Source organism: Euleptes europaea, chromosome 4, assembly GCF_029931775.1.
Source record: "Euleptes europaea isolate rEulEur1 chromosome 4, rEulEur1.hap1, whole genome shotgun sequence".
NCBI classification, from domain to species: Eukaryota; Metazoa; Chordata; class Lepidosauria; order Squamata; family Sphaerodactylidae; genus Euleptes; species Euleptes europaea.
In genome coordinates this window covers 82153719-82175908 of record NC_079315.1, presented here as the reverse complement: position 1 = coordinate 82175908, position 22190 = coordinate 82153719, and the positions used below count along the sequence as shown (strand labels likewise).

Below are 22190 nucleotides of genomic sequence, written 5' to 3'. Positions count from 1 at the left end.
ACTTATAGGACCCTAGGTCATGTTTTCCAAAGTGGGGTTCCAAAAAAGCCCTGATTTTCACTGAAGAACAAGTGAGTAGGACTCAGAGGAGGTTCTTTTCTACTTGAAAGTGACCTTTTCATTAGGTCTTGGGGAGGAGTCAACATCAGTGTTGTCACAGTGGCACCTGCTGGTACTTTTTTGAAGTTGAACATGCAGCCAACTTCACCAACCCTGTTTCTTTACCTTTATGGTTACAGATTGTTCCCAAGGCTGTTGACACAAAAATTGAAGGGAATTTATTTTCTGGCATCCATTCCAATTATAAAAGGGCTTGTGCCTTTTGTAGCAGTCACAAGGGGGGCTAAAGGGTGGGAAAATGAGTTTTTCACACACAAAAAAGCAATATTAATGAAGCCCACCATACGAATACTTACAAGCTAGCAAAAATTACCTATACATTTAAAAGCTAGCAGGAATGATCTATACATTTAAGTTGCCCAAATCAAGTCTAATTTTACATTTAAATTGTCTGGCTATATTTTGGGTCTTATCTAGAAGGGGGGAGTATGCCACAGGTTAGACAGACCCAATAGTGATGGTTATTGTGTGGAAAAGCCAAAGAATGTTGTGTTCAGTAAAACACAAGAATTTAGACCACTGCCCAGACTATGACTAACATGATATTGAGTGGTTAAGACTATTCTCCCTGCCGGTTAATTATAAACAAGATTGTGGTATGAGATTTTTGAACTATATGCTTGTGGAGGAAGAGGGAAGAAAAGATGTCCCCAAATTCGGAGATTCTTGATTAGGCACAAGGTCTTAAAGGAAAGGCCCCCTGTGCAGAGAAGAATGAGCTACACAAACAGCACAGGGAAACTGAATTGATATTTTTAAAAGGTTTTCTCAAACAGGGTTTTTACTCAGATGTATTCTGAAATGGGATCCCATGCATTGAGTCTACCCAAGGAAAATATCCTTTGCACTTTGAAGTTTTTCTTCCTCTCCCATAATACTAGAATGCGGGGTCATTTGCTGAAGCTGGAGGGTGAGAGATTCAAAACAGATAAAAGGAAGTATTTCTTCACACAACGCATAGTTAAATTGTGGAACTCCCTGCCACAAAATGTGGTGATGGCTGCCAACTTGGAAGGCTTTAAGAGGGGAGTGGACATGTTCATGGAGGAAAGGGGTATTCAAGGCTACTAGTTAAAATGGATACTAGTCGTGATGCATACCTATTCTCTCCAGGATCAGAGGAGCATGCCTATTATCTTGGGTGCTGTGGAACACAGGCACTATGGTGCTGCTGCAGTCGTCTTGTTTGTGGCTTCCTAGAGGCACCTGGTTGGCCACTGTGTGAATAGACTGCTGAACTTGATGGGCCTTGGTCTGATCCAGCATGGCCTTTCTTATGTTCTATAGCATAACGTGTATTCCATCCTATTTAATCTCTAATTCCAGGTGCCTAATGCTCCGGGAGCAGGAAATAGCAACCACACTGTTAAAGGAAAACAATGCATCCTTGACCCCATTGTCCTGTATACTTGAAGGACCACCTTTTCCATTATGCACCCATGCAACAACTTCAGTCAGTGCAGCAAACCCTGAGAGGGTGTGTTCCACTGCTTCCCACTCACAAGCTTTCTCTGTAGCCACGCCAAGGAGGCTGAGCTTTTAAATTATCCTCAATATCATTCAGGAACTAGGAGATGTGAATAAGGAACTGGGAGCGAATTGGGAACTGAGAACCAACTTCAGCCTCCTGTGGAACAGCCTCCCAGAAGAAATTCGGAAGGTCCCATCTCTCCTGCAATTTCATGAGGACTATATAAACTGAAACTTTTTAAAAAGATTCTTTTGATGGCTTCTGAAGTCTGTTGGTTCTTAGGGCCAGGGAAGTCTTATGAATATTATTAATAAGGTCACTGCTGGCTGTTTTAATAGTATAGTGTTTTAAATTTTCTGTGATTTAGACGGATACCAGGCAGGATACCAACCGTCATGGGAGGGGAAAGAGTTAACCCCCCTTCTCCCTGCTTTTATAGCCTTGATCCTACAGGGACCCCCATCAGCATTTTAAGAACACTATGACAATCTGATCTTGTATCTCTAAGATTATTTTCTAGTTTTACTCTGAACTTCATAAGTGAGCAGTAATTTAACCTGAGTTTCTCACATCCAGACCCCAGAGACTTGCCACTTTTACTGGTTTTGGTAATAAAACTGGTGCAGTTGAGACTAGAACAGGGCTCTCTTCATCCAAGCCAGCAAAGTGGATATATTGGGCTTCCTGGATGCCCTTGGTGAGGTCTTCTCCCATTCATCTCGAAGTAAAAATGTGGAGTTTAATAGTCAGCAGAAGCTCACACAGGATGTGAGGGATTTGCATGATCATAATCATACTTTATTGACGTTAGTAACAATTTACTAATTATCAGCAATAGGTTTCTGAAAAAACATTTTTCTTTCCATTAAGTTTGTTTCCTAGTGCTCCTCAGAGGCACAACTGAATATTCATGTGTACATCAAATCACAGTTAATTTATCTTGTAGCTTTTTTCCCCTGATAGACTGCAAATCCATCCCTTCATTTCTGCTGTACATTTACAGCATTTGTTCCATGTACGGAATCTTTACTGGTTTGTTTCATTATCTAGAGATGTTTGCCTTAACAAAGGACTCAACAACTTTTGTGGCATGTAGGGTCCATGTTTGCTGTTAGAGTAATATGCTAAAATAATGCTTCCCCACAGGTCTGTTTGCCTAATCTTGCTTTGAACCACTTTGAGCCAGCATGAAGTATCATCTAAAGTGAGAAGCATGAGAAGATAATTGTTTTGAGAATGAGCAACCTTTTGGCTGGGAAAGAACCCTTCCTGTTAACTGCTTTCCCCTGATCTGGAGAGACATTACTGCTTTTATGACATCAGTATAGCAATCCCCCCCCCCAAACACACACACACAATGCAAAATAAACTTGGAGGCTATAGTTGAGAGCCAGCAAAGCAGAGAGGAATGGCTGATTAACCCTTTTTGTTCCAGCCATTTTTCTGTTCAAAATTATCCTCTCTCAGCTGCTTCCCACCTGAGGAGAAAATATATGGCTTTTTAAATGTTGAAATGTCCATCAAAAATGTTCGTACGTGCAATGAAATAGACTAATGAGAACTCCATCAATTAAAAAAAATATTCCATAAATTTAGCCACTGCAATAAAGATGTCATTAAAATGATAGGTTAATGATCCAATTGAAAAATAGTAAACAGCCCAGAGAACAGCCAATCTGCACTTGAATATATAGTTCAGGTTTATGATGAGAAATAGCATGAACGATGGGAAAATGTTGTTTTTTTTAAATCTGAGGGGGAAATGTAATGGAAAGAAAAATATTATTCAGAACCCCATTGCTGATAGATATTATCAACTTCAGTGTGAGAATATATCCCACATAAAAGCTATTTCTATTGCTTATAAGCTACAGCTTAACAACTATGGCATTTTTTACCTCTATGGATGCCCTTTAAAAAAAATCACTCTGACTTTGGAAAATGATTCTGTTTACTTTCAAAAACTGCCTTAGGATGTCATTAATAAAACATAAGCATTTTGAGCTCCCAAAGACGATCTTCACTCGTTTTGAGGAGTAAACAAGTTGGTAATTCTTTCAATGTTATTTTGAGTGCCGTGGTATTCCATATAACTTATCTCACCTGTGGCAGAACAACCCCCACAGACACCTCATTCTACCAAGGGGGATGTGGAATTTAACACACTGGTCCATGCCCTAAACTACTAGAACCTAAGGTGTTCACTTCAGCAGCCTTATGCCATCATACCACAACAGATCCTTCCGTGCATTAAGGGTGTGTTATCATGGCTAAACATTGAACTATACAGCTTGCATTTTGGGGTGGGGAAGGAATTAATTCACTTCTCACATGTAGAACTATTCGGGCTCTTTCCCTTTTGTTATGTTAGGAAGTGCTTTAGGAAGAGTACTCAAGCTGCTTCCCTATGGTCAGTTTGGGAAATGCTGTGCTGGAGGCCCATCTGAATTCTACTGAAATGTGGGTGTTCCCTTAGGGATGTCTATACTGTCTGGTATCAGTGTCCAGGTGACAGCTATGGCCAGGAATGCTTCTAGAAGTTAAACCTTGTGTGCCAGCTGTGTCCCTTCCTTGACTTGAGAGATCTTGTCACAGCCACCAGTTCAGAGTAGATTGCTGTAGCGTGCACAGCAGGAACAGCAGAATGCAGCCATCAGGTAATCCATGGAGGGAAATGCAGAATGGATAACTCCAATTCTGTACCATGTTCCCATTGCTGTCCAGTCCCACTTCATTGTACTAAGTTTGACCTTTACCATCTGGGATCAGAATCCCAAGAAACAGCTTTCTTCTGCATGAACCTGCACCGACACTCAACTCATCTTCAAGGGCCCTTGTTCATGTGCCCCAATGATCTGAAGTATGGCAGATGAATACACAAGTAGGACCTTCATTCCAGTGGTACTGACTGTGGAACACTTTGCCTGTGGAGGTCTATGCCCTCATTAGTGATAGGTTTTCTGGCAGTAGAAAAGAGCAAGAGTCCAGTAGCACCTTAAAGACTATCAAAAATTACAAAATGTGTTGGGGTGAGGTTCTGTTCTGAGAGAATATGGAATGGAGCCCTGACCTGGATAGCCCCAGGCTAGCCTGATCTTGGCAGATCTCAGAAGCTAACAGGTTCGGCCCTGGTTAGCACTTGGATGGGAGACCACCAAGGAAGTCCAGGGTCACAATGCAGAGGCAGGCAGCGGTAAGAATATCTCTTGCCCTCAAAACCCTGTGGGGTTGCCGTAAGTTATGTGTGACTTGATGGTGAAAACTGTAGGGGTGATGTCGTTAGGGCCTAAAAAAAGCTACGGGGAGGGGGCGTGGCTCAGTGGTCGAGCATCTGCTTGGCATGCAAAAGGTCCCAGGTTCAATCCCTGGCATCTCCAGTTAAAGGGACTAGGCAACTAGGTCTCTGCCTGAGACCTTGGAGAGCCACTGCCAGTCTCAGTAGACAGTTCTGACTTCAATGGACCAAGGGTCTGATTCAGAATAAGGTAGCTTCATGTGTACAAAAAATTTCTGGCAGGGTATGAGCTTTTGTGAGTCACAGCTCACTAGCTGTGCCTCATGAAAGCTCATACCCTTCCAGAAATTTTGTTAGTCTTTAAGGCGCTACTGGACTCTTGCTCTTTTCTACTGCTACAGACAGACTAACACGGATACCCATCATGACTTTTCTGGCAAGAACTTGTTTTGTTTCAAAGGGCCTTTGATGGGTAATCTTTTTTATTTTATCTGCTGACTAGCATGTGCTTAAATTAGATAATAGATTATTAGATTATGAGAATACAGTACTCACTGGAAAAGACAATAATGCTAGGAAAAGCTGATGGCAGCAGGAAAAGAGGAAGTCCCAACATGAGATGGATTGACTCAGTCAAGGAAACCACGGCCCTCAGTTTGCAAGACCTGAGCAAGGCTGTTAACAATAGGATGTTTTGGAGGTAATTAACTCATAGGGTTGCTTGCACTTGCCATGAATTGGAAGTGACTCAAAAGCATTTAACACACAAAAGTTAGCTTGTGTAATATCAAAGGTTTAAATTTGCTACCCTAAGGATTTATCACGATACCAACCACAGCAACCACATCTACCACTCACAGCATATAGGCAATACTTCTGTAGCTTAATTTTATGCAGATTATCAGGGTCTCTATAATTTTCTGTTACCCTTAAGGACCATGAAATAAAAGCAGTCTTTGGGCATCAGCTGAGACTGATGTCAGTCAGAAGGGCTGGGACAAATATGACTGCCTAGAACCACTATGACATCAGTGCAGATCAAAAGGAAGGAAGCCTTAAAAAGTGAGAAAATAAAATGCAATATGAAAATTTAAAACCAAATATATTATAATATGTATTTAACACATAGTCAAATCCATTGTAGGACTCAGTAATAATGTTAGCATGAAGAAAAATGGCAATACACAAAGAAGTAAAATGTTTTCTGTAGAATCCTTGCTGTTGGCAATAATAGTCTGTCCTTACTGGAATTCTCATTAAAATTTCCGGGACAAGTACGGCTCATAGAAGACTCAGTGGGATTCTGGTCCTACTGCCCATTTCAAAAATTGTCTTAATCAGTGGCATATTCAGGAACACTTAGGTGCAAAGATATGATAAAACTGTAATAAATGTATGGTTTTACCATACACAACAGGATTTGTAACACAACAGCAAGTGGATCTGCGCCGCCATCCCCCCCCCCCCAACAAGAATGCACAACTTGCTTCTTTTGCAGTCTTGGATCCAGACTTCTGATGGTCTCCTGAGCACAAGGAGAGCAGAAGAGAAGATGGTTTACAGATCATGCTGGGTCCTGAGCTTCAATCACCCATCGATTCTGGGCAGCCACATGACTTTCCAGATTGCTTGCTTCAGCTTTACAAATGACATGGCAAATGAAGAGATATGTTGGCAGTTTAGGAAGGAATGCCCAAATGCAGAGAATAAAAGAAAATAAAAAGGGAGAGAGAGCTTGAGTCAACGAAAACCAGATGGTGAAACATAGTCTAAAACCCAAAAAGGGAGGTTTTATTTTGTTTCTATTGTTTTCCTCCTTGTACCACATTCTTCTACTAGTAATCAGTTTTGCTCTTTGTCTGCTTTTTTCTTCCAGCTATGGTATCATCCTGCCAAAAGTCTGCAGCTTAAGGAATACGTATGGGGAGGGAGAGAGAAAGCCAGCAACATCATGCATTGCCCTCTAGTTGAACGTCTGCACCAATGAAAGAAGCCCTTGTACACAAATGACCCTTTGCCCTTCTGGTTACTAATACTGCCCTGCAGAGTTTCCGAGGGTGATGCTATACTAATGCTCCAGCAACTGTGCGAATCCTGTTGAGCCAGGCATTGGCTAAGGTCCTAGTGGAACAAAAAGCCTAACTGGAACCTTTATTTTTTATATAACTTTATTTTATTTGGATGTTTATTAACAATTACAATTGCAATATAAAATAATAAAAATTAACACAGCGAAAAGTTAACGAATCCATTACAATAAAGAGATGTCTCAGCACAAGATCCCTATGCTAACAATTTAAGATCAGCCTTGATGTCATAAGCATCTGTAGATTAAAACTGAAAGTTCATAAATGCAGAACTGAAATGGTGGGGTTTCTTTATTCATTTAGAAAATGTATATGCCGCCTTTCCAGAAACCTGCCTGAGGCAGCACACAAAGCAAAACAATATAGGAAAACCATAAAAAATAGCATAAATTTTAACATGCCATAAAAACCCAGCTATAAAACTTTTAGCAGCCTAATGTGATATTCATAAAACATTCCTCAGGCTAGAAGGAAACTGCAAAAACATTTTTACTAGCAAGTGTTTTATTAGATTCTGTGTAAAACTAGACATGGAGTCCATGCCACAAAGAAACCAACAAGGTTAGCAAGGGTCTTTATAAAAATGATATCATGAGAGAACTTCTTAACAATAAGGAACCCCCCTCCCTAAACACACACGCACACACAATTTGTGCAACTGTTGTCTCACTAATGTCATTTGATCAGTCTTCCAATGTTTTGCCTAATTTTACCACAGCCAGACACACAACGCTTCACCAAGCCAGTTTACATCAGGAAAATGGAATGCTGAGAGGCTTAAAACATCCTGCTCCTTTGTTCCATGGTCCAGATCTGAATCGGGTCCCATTGCACCTGAGAATTGAATGTAACATATCTGAGAGCTCTGTATATAATAACATCTGTGAGAACACCCGGTGCACACCTGGTTTGGCTTTAAGATTATACACATGGAGAACCCCTGTTCTCAAAGGCCTCTAGGGGTATTTTGGACCAGACAAGTATTAATGGAACTGATACCATTCACGTTTTAGGTCAGGAGTTTTGATTGACACATTTCCTACACCTCTGTATTCTGTGGTGAACCCATGTTTCAAAAAGGTTAGTTACTTCAATGTTAAATATTTCAGCACATTGTACAAATGAAACCCATCATAATATAGTAGTTCCTTTTCTCATCTATCTCAACATTAGAAGTGGCCCTTGTATAAGGCTTATCCTGGAAATCCAGTGATCTGCTACCCTAATTTTAACAGGTTAAGAAAATAGCATTTCATGATAAAAAATGTAAAGAAAAAAATGTAATTCTTTCCAGACACGAGATGCAAGAACAGGTGTGCTAATAAGAATACCCGAGATGTTAACCTCTTGCATGTACCATTGCTCCATGCATAATTATAGACTAGCAAAAGGAACAGGAGCCCATAACCTCCTGACAATCTCATTAAGAAAGACTGCTATTGTTGGAGGACAGTTTGGGGCTGACAACTTGCTGTGCAAAATTACTCTCTTTCTGCATGGGAGGTCATGTCACTTTCTCCGAGCACTCCTCTTAGCTTCAGTCAGGTATTTAAAGAAAAAATCAGTACCTTGGCAAGATTGTCAAGGTGTATGCAAAGGATGGCATAAAACCCTTCCTTGGGCCAGAGACAGTGCCCCAGCTGTTCAGGAAGCAACGGCAATTTCATACATAGATGTACAGAGGGAGTGATGCAATGCAAATGGATCCTTGCTCCCATTTTCGTAATCCCTTTAAGTAAATAATCTGTGCTTATTCCCGCCCATCTGAAATCTGATTACATACATTTTTACCAGACTTTGCTCATCCACCCAAACAGCAGAGTGTATTTTAAGTTTCAAAGTATGCATTATGCTGGAGATCTGTGATCTGATCTCCCAATGTGCATTCTGATCCCTTATGCAACCTGGCAAGAGAGCCAGCGTGGTATAGTGGTTAATCTGGACTCTAATCTGGTGAATCGGGTTGGTTTCCTCACTCCTAAACATGAAGCCAGCTGGGTGACCTTGGGGTAGTCACAGTTCTCTTCGAACTCTCTGAGCCTCACCTACCTCAGAAGGTGCCTGTTGTGGAGAGAGGAAAGGAAGGTGATTGTAAGGCAGTTTGATTGTAAGGCGGTAGAGAAAATTGGCATATAAAAACCAACTCTTCTTCTTCATCGTCTACACCTCAGAACGTTGCCTAGCTTGCAGCAAGCAACAGAGATGGGTGACAAGTGTTCCTATATTGGGGAGAAATAAAGGGCAGGACTGAATATAGTCCACTTCCTTATAAGATCTTGAGGGAGGGAGTTTGAGATAACCAGGAATATGTCAAGAAATGAGGCAAATAGGGTGTGAGTCTAAACCAGGAGTAGGCTTTATTTTCTTTTTAGCCCACATGCTGAATGCAGCACAACACTTAGCTGTGAATAGGTTCATATGGCATTTACTAGGAGTAGAGCCAGAAGAAGCTGCAGTTGATGTGAATCACCACTTCAGGAGAGCTTCACTCAGACCTGGCCTAGCCTGGCTCCAATTCTCCCATGCTTTTGGGGTGGAGCAAGAGAGCTGCCGTGCCAGGCAAAATGGACTGGTGTGTGATAGGGTGGCCTAAACCCTTACACAGGAGGAGAGAAATAGGCAGGGAAAGGAAGATGTTTGTAACAGACCTGTCTGTACCTCCAATGGTGCCTTTTTGCTAAATCAAATAAAAGTTGGCCTGCAGCTGTCAACACAGTGCCATTTTAACTCCCACCCTGGGGGGGGCACACTCATACATGCACTGCCCCGCTCATCCACCCTAACACCAGAGTGTATTTTAAGTTCTAAAGTACACTGGAGATCTGTGATCTGATCTCCCAAGATCTGTGTTCTGATTCTAATAACCATCCACGATTCGGAAGGCCCACTCCAGAGTCACAGCACTGGGCAAAGGGGATTAAACGCTGTGAAATCTGAGTCCCGAGGAGAAAGGTGGAGTACAAATAATGTAAATAATTTTGTAAAATATTCTCCCCAGACTAAGGTTGCCAGCTCCAGGTTGAGAAATACCTGGAGATTTTGGGGGTGGAGCCTGAGAAGGGTGGGGTTTCAGGAGGGGAAGGACAACAATGAGGTATAATGCCATAGAGTCTGTTAAGTCGCATGGGCAATACACAAAGAACAGAGACAGAGTTCCAACAGCAAATGCTTTATTAAGAACAGGCAGAACAGAACTAACTACAGTGATCAGACCCCTGCTTATATGCCCACTTGGCCACCTGCAGCCACTCCCCCCACGACCGTGATTGGGAGGGGGAAACCCCAGTAGCCAATGAGAACATACAGTTCAGAAACCTTGGGGAACTCCAAGCTGCCCAGGGTTTCCCCTGATGCAATTGCAAGGAGCTTCATTCCCTTGATTCAGTCACACACCCACAATCAGTAGGAATTATTTCCCTTTAAACCAATCAGTAGAAATTGTTTCCTTTTAACCCAATCAGTGCATACACAACAGAGTCCACCTTCCAAAGCGGCCATTTTCTCCAGGCAAACTGGACGGGAGGGGAGGGATGGGAGTTTTTAGACTCTTCTGGCCATTTCAAAAGTGAGAATCCCTGCTCTGATTGGCCAGGAGAAGACCCAGCTTGGCCACCATTGGCCGCGGGAGAATGCTGCTTACTAACTGACAGTTATGCTGCTGATTCTGAGCCCCCGAATTTGCTGAATTTATTCGGCATGCCCCAAACTTGCCGAATTCGGCTCGTTGTTTTCCCGCCTTTTTTTTAATTTGGTTCCATCCGAACTGAAAACAGTGTCGTAGGCCAACCTGAGCTGCCCTCCTCCTCTGAGGAAGAGGAGGAGTGGGAACCTGGACCTGTTCCTCCAAGGGCTGCACTGGAACAGCAGGAACGGGCATCAGAGCCACCAAGACCCATGTCAGGGGATGAGGACTGCTCATTCTGGCAGCAAACAGAACAGCAAGAAGAGCAGGACTCCTCGCCTGCAAGTTCTCCCAAGCCGGTGTGAGGTTCTCCAACCTCCCTGGGCGGTTTCCATAAAATCACTCGCTCAGACGACCGTTCAGAAGCAGGTAAGTTTATTGGAAGGCATCAGGTAAGGTCAGGGCCTACATGGTCCAAAGCTACAAGTGCTCACATAGTCAAAAGGGCTAGAATATAAACAGTTCTAAATTACAGAAGCCAGTTGCATGTTTTGAGAACCAAGTGATAACAGCGCTGAGCTAAGCTACTGAATACACATCAAAGGCAGCAGAGGAGCTCGTTACCTCGAGCCTGAGAAAGCCAAGGTCGGAAGAGGGAGGTGGGAAGGAGGAAAGGAAAATGTCCGGGACATTCCAGCAAGGGCCTAAATGGGAAACAATCCAACGAAGGCCTGAACCCCTCTACTAACAGAGACCTGGCCTGTCGCTTGTACGGACAGACCAGACACAGACCAGATCAGAACAGAGCAATACCTCACAGCCGGCTGAGAAGCAGAGAATCAGGGCCCAGCTTCAATTAAGGGAACGAAGGCAAAAGGCCAGGTGGGCCTTGAGAGAGAGAGCAAAGACAATCAAGCCTAATCAGGAAGCAGTGGAAAACGCTGGAACCGCTAGTCTGATAAAAGGCCAGGCAGATTGCCAAAGTTCTTGTGGGTTCAACACATGTTGAAGGCCACTGACTGAGAGAAGCAAACAGAAGCTCCAAGCAACTGAAGCTATCCCAGTCAACCCTGGCGTGCAAGCTGACGTCTGATCTGAGAAACAAGGAGATTGGACTGGTATGTGCCTCTACTCCTTTCCCTGCTAATTACCTTGGTCTAGCCCGGTCCACGGGAAGAGAAAAGCCTGTGTCAGGCTCTGGTCAACGCAGTACTCCCATTGCTGTTGTTGAAACCAGAGGCCAAGCCTCGGGCCTTGGTTACTGCCTGCACACTACACAAATACGACAAACTGCCAAATCGGGGGAAATTCAGCTGTTTTTCGGTTCGGGACTAACCGAATCGAGAGTCCTACTCCAGCCACCACCTTGATGTTGGCAACCGTACCCCAGACCATTTTCCCGGCTGAAACTTTTCCCTTCCTCCTTGAGCTGCAATTACTCCCAACAAGAAGAAAAGACAAGCAAAGACAAAGTGCCGAAAATCTTTCTCTATGGAAGCTAATTACAACCTTGGGTGGTGGTTTTGATTGGGAAAATGGTGGGTGGGATGTTAAAGAAAAACCTTTGCCCAGGACCATAGCCTGGCCTAAATTGGTACATACATGTCTCAGCAGATCTGCTCCCTTCATATGTCACCAACAACCCAAAAGTACAAATTAAGACACAACACCCCAGGAACTAATTGGTTTAGCCCAGTAGGGGTGGAGTCAGTGAATGGAAGCTGGCAGCAGAGGAAGAGTCTGGTTGCTGTATAAAATTCTGGGCTCTTGTCACCTTGTATAAGCTAATTGAAATTTATACATGTTAAATGTTAATTTGAAGGGGGTTGAATTTAGTATGACTGGTATCGTTGTTGTAATCACATTGTCATTTCAGAGCTGTAATTATCAAGCTCAAGACATAGCCTAGATTCTGTGGTATCCACTTTGTTCTTTTTTATGCTAGAGGAAAGCATGAGAAAAATCTAGCGCTAGGACTTGGACTTGGTTCACCATGTTGTTTCAAACACTTCCTTTCAACTGAATTTATAGACTACAAGTGGGAACCCACAAGGACTTGCAGGAGGTATCTAATTGCCCTTCCCCCTGTATTTCTTCTTTACCTTTCCTTAAAGCCCCCATAGCCTTTCCTCTTTTTCTGCTTCCTTTTTAGGATTGCCAGCTCCAGGTTGGGAAATTCCTGCAGGTTTGGGGATGGATCCTTGGGAGGTGATATTTGAGGAGGGAAGCGACCTCAGCGGGGTATAAAGCCATAGAACACCCCCCCAAAGCAGCCATTTTCAACATTGGAACTGATCTCTGTCATGTGGAGATCAGTTGTAATTGTGAATGATCTCCAGCCCCCATCTGGAGGTTGGCAAACCTAGTTCACACACAGGAAATGGCTGCTTTGGAGGGTGAAGTCTGTGGCATTACAGGCACTCCTTTTATCATTTTTGGTTTTTTTTTAAAGCCCCCAATGTTTTGTTTTTAGATTTCACGTTTTTTCTGCAAACCTGGGGGGCTTTTCAGGTTCGTAGAAAGATCTGCCTTGCCTGTTCACAGCTCCAGTCACCAGATTTAATATCCAAAGATGTGGTCGACTTTGCTATTAGAATATATATATTGCTAGTTTCTTCTGGTGGTTGTGTTTAACAACACTTGGTTATATTGTTCTATATGTTGAAGGGGTTTTGAGTTTTAAAATCTTGCTAAACTTAAAATTTGTCTTGCAACTTCTGTTCCAGAGTTAGCTCCTTAGAAACTACAAGGAAAGAGGTTATACGAGCACCGCTGTTCTTTCTTTCTGGCTTGGTACATGCCTATAGTTATTATTTCTGATAATTGATTGCTTTGGTCACATCAGCAGGGACAGGCAAAATCTAAGACTTGACGATTGCTGCTTAGCTACCACCTCTGTACAGTCTTGCTACGCTCATTTTGCTTCAGCAGCCTGAAGGAGAAAAACCCAAGCTGTTTCTGATTGAACTTGGGGTGCCAGCAAAGACTAAGAGGTCTGCAGCAACTCGGAACCTAAAGTCATCTTTTATTCTCTTGTTAAATAGCAGACAATTGTAGTCAAGCATGCTGCTATCAAGACTGTCTGTTAATGTTGCCCACAGGTCAATGTTTCAGGCAGTACCAAGCTATGTAGTTTATGTGAGATCTGTTTATTTGCTGCTCTCTCTGTCGTTTAAGAGTGGGGGAAATCAGCTCTAGGCTTGGAAGGCTGTGAAGTTTGTGTTCTGGGCTTTGTTTCAGTTTGAATTAGCTAGCTTGCTCCTAGCCTGGTTTCTTTGGGAGAAAGTACCCCTTGACTTTTAATACAACAACTTATGTGCAGTGCAGAAATAAAATCAGAACACAACAAAAGCATCAATAAAGTTACCTGAAGGGATGACAGGGAGGGGCTAATACAGCAACCAATAAAACCAACAGGTACATTAACAATTAAAGGCAGTCTAAATAAACAGCCCATGTAACAGGGCCAAAGCAGTGGCGGATCTACATTTTTGGGGCCCTGAAGCTTGAACTGTTATGGGGACCCTTTTGCAACCAGCAACAATAGGGCAACATCTAACAAGGCCCTGGCCCCAGCCTGATGGAATGTTCTTCCAAGTAACATCAGGGCCCTATGTAGGGATGCCAACCTCCAGGTAATAGAAGATCTCCTGCTATTACAACTGATCTCCAGCCGATAGAGATCAGTTCACCTGGAGAAAATGGCCGCTTTGGCAATTGGACTCTATGGCACTGAAGTCCCTCCCCTCCCCAAACCCTGCCCTCCTCAGTCACCACCCCAAAAACCTCCCGCCGATAGCAAAGAGGGACCTGGCAACCCTAGCCCTATGGACCTTCAGAAGTTCTGCAGGGCCTGTAAAACAGAGCTATTCCACCAGGCCTACAATTGAGGACAACCACAGGTTGTCATCCTTACTGGCCTCCCTTTCCTCTCGGGGCTTCTGATATGAGGATTTGGCTTCTTGGCCAGGCCTCCAATGGCCCTGTAATTATAGGAGTACCATCTTGTTAACTGTATTGAATTGTTTTATGAATTTTATTGATTACTTATGAATTTTAGATATATATGATTTTATTATGATGTTACCTGCTGTCAGGTAAGAGAGAGGAATGGGGATCTTCAGTAGCTGCCACCACTCTGGTGTGAGCCTAACTCAAGAAGGCCCAGAGCACCCTCCCTGCCCCTGGCTGCTTCTTCTCCCAACAGGGTGTACTTTCTAGGTGACCAAATGAGGCGTGAGGACCCAGGGCAGAGTAACAAACAAGGTCTAATAATAATGATAACTCAAGCCACAATAGGATGACAAAACCAGTAAAGGCAGGCAATCAAACAAATAAAAACCCTAACACATCTATCTTTACTATCCCTAGCCCTCAGGCTAACTCACCCCTTTCTGGAGGCGGGATCCCTCCATCTGCAGCAGCCTCTCCCCAGCCCTGCTCCCTAGGAGTGAACCCCTCCCTTTTCAGGCAAGGCATTTTATTCCTATTCCCCAGGCACCACTCCCTTACCCCTGGTTGGCCCTAGCCTTCCCTCCAAATCCTCTTCCACCAATCACAAGGCTCAGAGGGTACCTTGGAGATGTAGGCCTGGTAACTACTTTAATATAGGCCTCCCTAGGGCCTCTAGGCTGCACTTGAGGCCTAGGATCATGACACCCACCCTGAGCCCGGCTTTGACCGGGAATGAGGGTGGGCTATAAATTTAACTAATAAATAATAATAATAAGGAGGGGGTCATCAGAGGGGGCTCGTTAGGCTAAAGAGGTGAAAATCTGATCTTTTGTTGTTAAAATGCACAAGCGAATGCAGCCTGAATTGAGAATTCAGATGTCTTTTTATGGTTCTGATTGGCTCTCGCCTAAGGGCTGAGCTATAGAATTATTAAGCCTTGCACCAACGAAGGATTTGAGGATCCAGCTGCCAAAATGTAGGCTATGAATAGATTCTGGCGAGCTCAGTGCGCCCCATGCAGCTGGGGGTTCGAGCACTGCAAGCCCCCAAGAAAATTTTGAAATTTGACCAATTACAGGGACATTTTGAGGCCATATGACCATGTTCTAAAGTCAATATTAAGTACTCCAACCCATTGGCTTATGATTCTATCACAAAAAACTCCATCGGTTTTGTAGAGAAATTCACTCATTGAAAAAAAGTTGCTTTGGGGGCCCCTCCAGGGTTGGGGGCCCTGAAGCTTAAGCTTCATTAGTTTCACAGTAGATCCGCCTCTGGGCCAAAGTCCTAAATATGGACAACCTCAAGAGGCAATTGTTTCCATGTGAAATGGTAATAGTATCACCTGATCTCGCGAGATCTCAGAAGGTAAGCAGGGTTGGTACTTGGATAGGGGACCACCAACGAAGACGGCAGAGGAAGGCATTGGCAAACTATCTCTGCTTACTTACCTGCCTTGAAAACCCCCATGGGGTCGCCATAAGTCAGCTGCAACTTCACAGCACTTCACGCATACGCACACAGTTGCATCCATACTAAGCCACATTTGACTCTAGAGATATAGGTGGCATACCCCATGCTACTTTATCCTTTTAATCGGAGATGCCTGGGACTAAACCTGGGACCTTCTCCATGCAAAGAGACGCTTGACAACTGAGCCACGGCTCCTTCAACCTCCCTGCCACTAAGAAGTCAGTCTAGCTGCTACATTTTGAACCATTAGCAGCTTCCAAACAGCCTCCAAAGTCAGTCCCACGTCAAACACATTAATCTAAATACACATTAATCTGAAACACATTAATCTGCAACAAGGCATTCCCTTTGGCTGTTGTCAGGGCTTAGGTTAAGACAGGTTTCAAACCCATAACTCATTAATGCCTCAGCGTAAAGGCATGCAAAATAATAACACATTTCTGATCACTGAAGGAGGGAAATGCAAGGCTCGCTGTGAGCCAACCCAGTCCAGTGCTTAGCGAGTAACTAGATTGAAACACTGACAGTAAAAATTAAGTGGCTTCCCTAAGTGTATATAAAGTACATTTCCTTTACCAAAGAATAACCCACAATCATCATCCATGGCAGGACTGAGCCTCAGGATATCACATTTTAGAACTGAGAAAGTATTGTTGATTAGGTTCCCACTTCTCAGGCACAATGCAAACAATATAGTCAGCACTTGGAATGATGTGGGAGCCATTCCTAAGTGTAGAAATCCACAGTGTAAGGAAATCATGCAGTTCCTCTGAGTATGCAAAGAGCCTCCTGGTTGCAGCTGAATGACTGACCTGGAAATACTCAATGCAAGTTGGGACAAGGGGTGATCCGTATACAAGCATTAACATGTTACAGTTCCCTCATGGAGGCACCGTTGCAGAAGTGGCTGTTGTTGCATTCCTCGTGGTGTCTGTCTTGTTTGAGTCAGGCCTAAGTAGAACTTTCCTCTCCCCACCTGTTGAATGATCAGGCCTATACAATATACTGGTATGGCATTTTGTAAGAAATTGGTTTTTTATAGAGTTGATGTTTGTAAAACTCTGTGAAGATGAACCATGAAGCTGAATGATTCCCCCTCATATGTGTCCTTATTTATTTATTAAAATATGTATAGTGTCATTTCTCTGAATGTACAAAGTGGCTTAAAAAACAAATATAAAATCAGGCCAATTAAAATTACAAAATGAATAAAACAAACTAGCAGAAGCCACAAACAGCAGAACAAAGGGGGGGGACTATGAAAATGAAAGAATGAATGAAAATCACATTGGGATTTTAAAGCCTTTGCCAGGAGTTTGAATGCCAAAAGTGAAGGACAGATGGAGAGAGAATTCCAGAGTCATGGTACCACCACAGAGAAGACCCATCCCTGAACACTATCCATACCACTTCAGAAGGTGGTGGGACCCAGAGAAGACCCTATAACGAAGATCTAAGTGAGTGGGCAAGTTTGTACCATTTGTTTCTTTGTGACTCTTTAAAACAGGCGCTGGTATCTCATGTGAAAATCAGGGCCTCACAGTGTGACTGATAACAGACTGCCAGCGTCTTATCATGAGACATTATATTTCTTGCATTTGTAGCTTTAAAATAGGGCAATATAAATATTGCTGTTTCGCTATCGAAGAAGTTACAGCAGTCATGTGTTTTTCTGTAAACATGTCCCTACCTCCCACTCCCAAAGTGTCATGTTTTTCGGAAGCCCAATTTAGTGGCAACAAAGCTATTGCTTCTTTTGCTCTGTGTAATTTGTCAATAACCAGGAAAGTGTGCCTGGTGATTCACTATGAAGTCTGTAGTTACAGTAGTCAGGAAATATAATAAAATTGTTCCTCAGTTTGCTGTTTACTAAAAGAGATGTATATGGAGAATTAAAATCAAACAAAGTTTATTTCCTTCATTGAGCGCAGTTTATACTGTGGGGAGGGGAGACGAAGGGGGAAAATCTTCCTGATTTTGAAAGTCTGCTGGTCCTGGTGTGGTTATGGAAGTTACACGTCTCGGCTTTTGTACTGTGCAATGTTGAGAATGTGGTGGGAATGGAACAGGGCAGGAACTCAGCAAGAAAATATCTCAGATAGTCAAAATATTTGTCAGGGCATTTTCTCATGTGAATATGCGTATCGCTGGTATATGCCAGCCAGTAGGCCAAGGCATCTGTTTTATCTTGGTTTTTTGTTTTGTTTTGTTTTGTTTTTTTTAAAAGCTGCTGGGCAAGGCAGCAGAACTAAAGAAACAACAAAGAAATTCAAGAAGAATCAAGTGTGTGGGGGGGAGTCTTTCAAGAGGCAAGTGTTGAAAAGAAACAAGTAAACTTTAATATCCTTAGAGGTCTTTTCCCAGATAACAGCAAGATAAGGAAAGAACCTTGAGGCTGATTCTTTTTTTCCCCTTCCCCTTTTTCTCACTTTTGACTTGCATCCATTCATTATTTGCCAACAAGGCATCATTTTGCCTTCTCTTCCTATAATGTAGACATCAAATTTGATGGCTCCACATTTCAAATGAACCACCAGTTAACTATTAGAAAATGTGTTTTCCCCAGATGTGCTGATGTGTCAAATAGATTCCTCATTCTGTAGTGAAGAAAACAACGTACAAATAACTGTTTATCAGTCTTTTTGGCATACAAAAAGGATGTCCTCAGCAAAGGCATTCAGTATTTCAAGTTGATGGTTTTGGATGAAACATGTTCCGTGCACACACAAAAACAAAATCTAGAGTGAGATTTAAAAGGCAAAAGATTTAATTGCTAGCAATGATGGATGTTATAAACGGCAACCATATCTGGCTGCTTGTTCTAGTAACCTACTGACTTCTTTCCTTCTAGTGAGAAATGGTGGGTTATATGGGCTATCTCAATTGCTAATTGATTGTTTTTATTTGAATTAGACTAATACAAATTATTTTAAAGATGGTAAACAAATAAACTGTTAAATTAAAAACAACACTATTATGGCTATAAACTCAGTAGTGCAGATTATAGATAGGGCATAAAATATGTATAATCCATACTTGAATGCAAAGACTTATACATCTCTGTTGGTTGCTACAGAGTTTAAGTGAAGATATTTACTGGTAAAAGGAGAAGGGGTTTTGGCTGTGCATTTAGGGTTTTCCTGCACTGAGTGAGGTGTTTAACTAAATGGCCCGTTCCAACTCTAGAGCTTTGCTGTGAGTGATGCTGTTTGTGATACGAGGGTGGTTTATTATCTGTTTTTGCTCTCTTCCCATTCACTTACTGTACTAGTCTTTGAGGAAGAAAAATGAGAAGAACCAGTGTAAATTCCTGCTCCAGCCCTCAATGGGCTGGGAAAGGTACCCAAAGTATGCATCATTCTGCCACCATATGTGTGCTAGACTCCTCTGACAAGTAGGGGTCTGAATACCCAAATATGATAAAATGTCTCCTTCTGCTATCCTTGTGGTGGTCTGACAGGGGGGTATGCAGCATTCTGATCAGAGCATCCTGTTTATGTACTATACTTCATGTACTAGTGTAGGGTTTTTTAAAGCATTGCTTGATGGGAAATATACCGTATATACTCGAGTATAAGCCGAGTTTTTCAGCCCAAAAAAAGGGCTGAAAAAAGCCAACTCGGCTTATACGCGGGTCAATACGGTAGGGTAGGGGAGGGGGAGGAGGGAGGAGGAAAACCTACCATTGCCGCCATCCTTCGCTGTCGGCCCACTCGCGTTCCCGCGGCCTGGGAGCGGCCAGCGGGGCCTGCCTGCTCCTAGGCAGGCCTCGCCGCCGCCCCCGCCGCCCCTGCCGCCTCCCCGCTCGCCTTCCCGCGGCCAGCGGGGCCTGCCTGGAAGCAGGCAGGCCTCGCCGCCGCCCCCGCCGCCCCCGCCCGCCGCCGGCCCGCTCTCCTGGGAGCGGCCAGCGGGGCCTGCCTGCTCCTAGGCAGGCCTCGCCACCGCCCCCGCCGCCCCCGCCGCCTCCCCGCTCGCCTTCCCGCGGCCAGCGGGGCCTGCCTGGAAGCAGGCAGGCCTCGCCGCCGCCCCCCCCCCCCCGTCGCCGGCCCGCTCTCCTGGGAGCGGCCAGCGGGGCCTGCCTGCTCCCAGGCAGGCCTCGCCGCCGCCCCCCCCCCGCCGCCGGCCCTTCTCCTGGGAGCGGCCAGCGGGGCCTGCCTGCTCCCAGGCAGGCCTCGCCGCCGCTATCCGCCCCCCCGCCCCCCCCCCGCCGCCGGCCCGCTCTCCTGGGAGCGGCCAGCGGGGCCTGCCTGCTCCCAGGCAGGCCTCGCCGCTGCTACCCGCCCCCCCCCCCGCCCCCCCCGCCGCCGGCCCGCTCTCCTGGGAGCGGCCAGCGGGGCCTGCCTGCTCCCAGGCAGGCCTCGCTGCCGCCCCCGCCGCCTCCCCGCTCGCCTTCCCGCAGCCTGGGAGCGGCCAGCGGGGCCTGCCTGGGAGCAGGCAGGCCTCGCCGCCGCCCCCCCCCGCCCCCCCCGCCGCCCCCCCCCGCCGCCGGCCCTTCTCCTGGGAGCGGCCAGCGGGGCCTGCCTGCTCCCAGGCAGGCCTCGCCGCCGCTACCCGCCCCCCCGCCCCCCCCGCCGCCGGCCCGCTCTCCTGGGAGCGGCCAGCGGGGCCTGCCTGCTCCCATGCAGGCCTCGCCGCCGCCCCCGCCGCCACCCCGCTCGCCTTCCCGCAGCCTGGGAGCGGCCAGCGGGGCCTGCCTGGGAGCAGGCAGACCTCGCCGCCGCCCCCCCCGCCCCCCCCGCCCCCCCCCCCCGCCGCCGGCCCGCTCGCCTGGGAGCGGCCTGCGGGGCCTGCCTGCTCCCAGGCAGGCCTCGCCGCCGCCCCCCCCCCCGCCGGGCCCGCGAGGGTTCTTCCGGCCGGCAGCGGCCTCCTGCAGGGCCGGGAAGGCTGCGCCGCTGCTTCCTGCCGCCGCTTCTCCTGGTGAGTAGGGGGTTCAGGGGCTCTTCCCCCTCCCCCCCTTGAATGGCACTGGGGTCGGGGTGGGTTGGGGTGGGTTGGGAGGTCCCGGGAGGCCGGTGGGAGGGCGACCTGGGGCAGGGGCAAGATCTTCCCTGCGCTCTAAAATGGCGGCCGCCATTTTAGAGCGCAGCTTTACCAGAAAAGGGAATTTCTTATTGACCCTCGGCTTATATGCGGGTCAATAAGAAATTCCCTTTTCTGGCCTCAAGTTGGGGGGGTCGGCTTATACTCGGGTCGGCTTATACCCGAGTATATACGGTACATGGAGTGCTCTGGTATGCTCCTTTTTACTTCCCAGTTGAATAGGAGAGAAGGTGGGATGCCTGCTTGCATTTGCATGGCTTGGAATTGGCCCAGATGACTGAGATAAGGGTAACCAAAAATGGCTGATCTTCAAGGCACGAACCTCTTTAGCAGTATTCATAGAAAATATCACTGTGCACCTGTTCAGTATTCAAAATGGGAACAGTATCAAACAGGATAATTAATTAGCTTCTGAAGAACTTCATTGTTAACAAGTAAACAACTAGCCCAGGCGCATAATTGTGTAGTACTGGTAAAAGCAATTCAACAATACTTTATACAGCAGACAGTCAGTGAAAAGCCATTAGGCATATATTTCAGTTGTGTTGGGATGTATGCATTTTTTTAAAAAAATTGAAAACACAGTGTAGGATTTAGAGTTCTGTAGGGATGGATTCCCGTGTATATAACTGTAAATGTATGAGTGTAGGATATATACACTCTGCTAGCATCAAGCCTGGGAATATGTGCATGAATAAAGTATTGTTTCCAAACCCTGGAGTTAAATCCAAAGATGCCCCCTATGCTTTCTGAGTCAAAGGCCCCTTTCAGCTTACCGTTCTAAACTGGATGTCATCCATTGTTGGCCCGTTTTCGAGTAAAGTGATACAGGGACAGGCGTTTCATACAGCTCATTTCAGTCCATTAATGAGTTATCTCTAAAGCACTCTGAAGTGGTCTGGCAATTTCAAACAGTGCCACACGTTTTTCCTCGCTTTTTTTCCTGGCATTTTTTTTTTTTTGAGTTTTTGAACGTTCTAAGATTACTGCCATAGCAGAATGAATGCGCCACAAAAAAAGGCGGGGGGGGGGAATGGTCTTTTCGGAAGTGCTCCAGACATTTTAAACAGCACACTTCAGGGATTCAATAGCACAAGGAAGAACTGAAAATGGGAGAACACAGTTTTAATATTTTAAAAATGGCTGAGCCCTGGGATGCCAATGGGACACAAGCCACTTTGCCTGAAA

General features: G+C 45.2%; 1 protein-coding gene across 2 annotated transcripts in view; it reads right to left on the bottom strand.

Moving 5' to 3' along the window:
* Positions 1-624: 624 nt before the first annotated feature.
* Positions 625-22190, bottom strand: part of LYSMD3 (LysM domain containing 3) — a 123362-nt gene continuing 101796 nt past the window's right edge. For both annotated transcript variants that reach the window (XM_056849139.1, XM_056849140.1), the window contains one exon: positions 625-639. The gene's annotated coding sequence lies outside the window, so the exon portion shown is untranslated. The remainder of the gene's footprint in view (positions 640-22190) is intronic.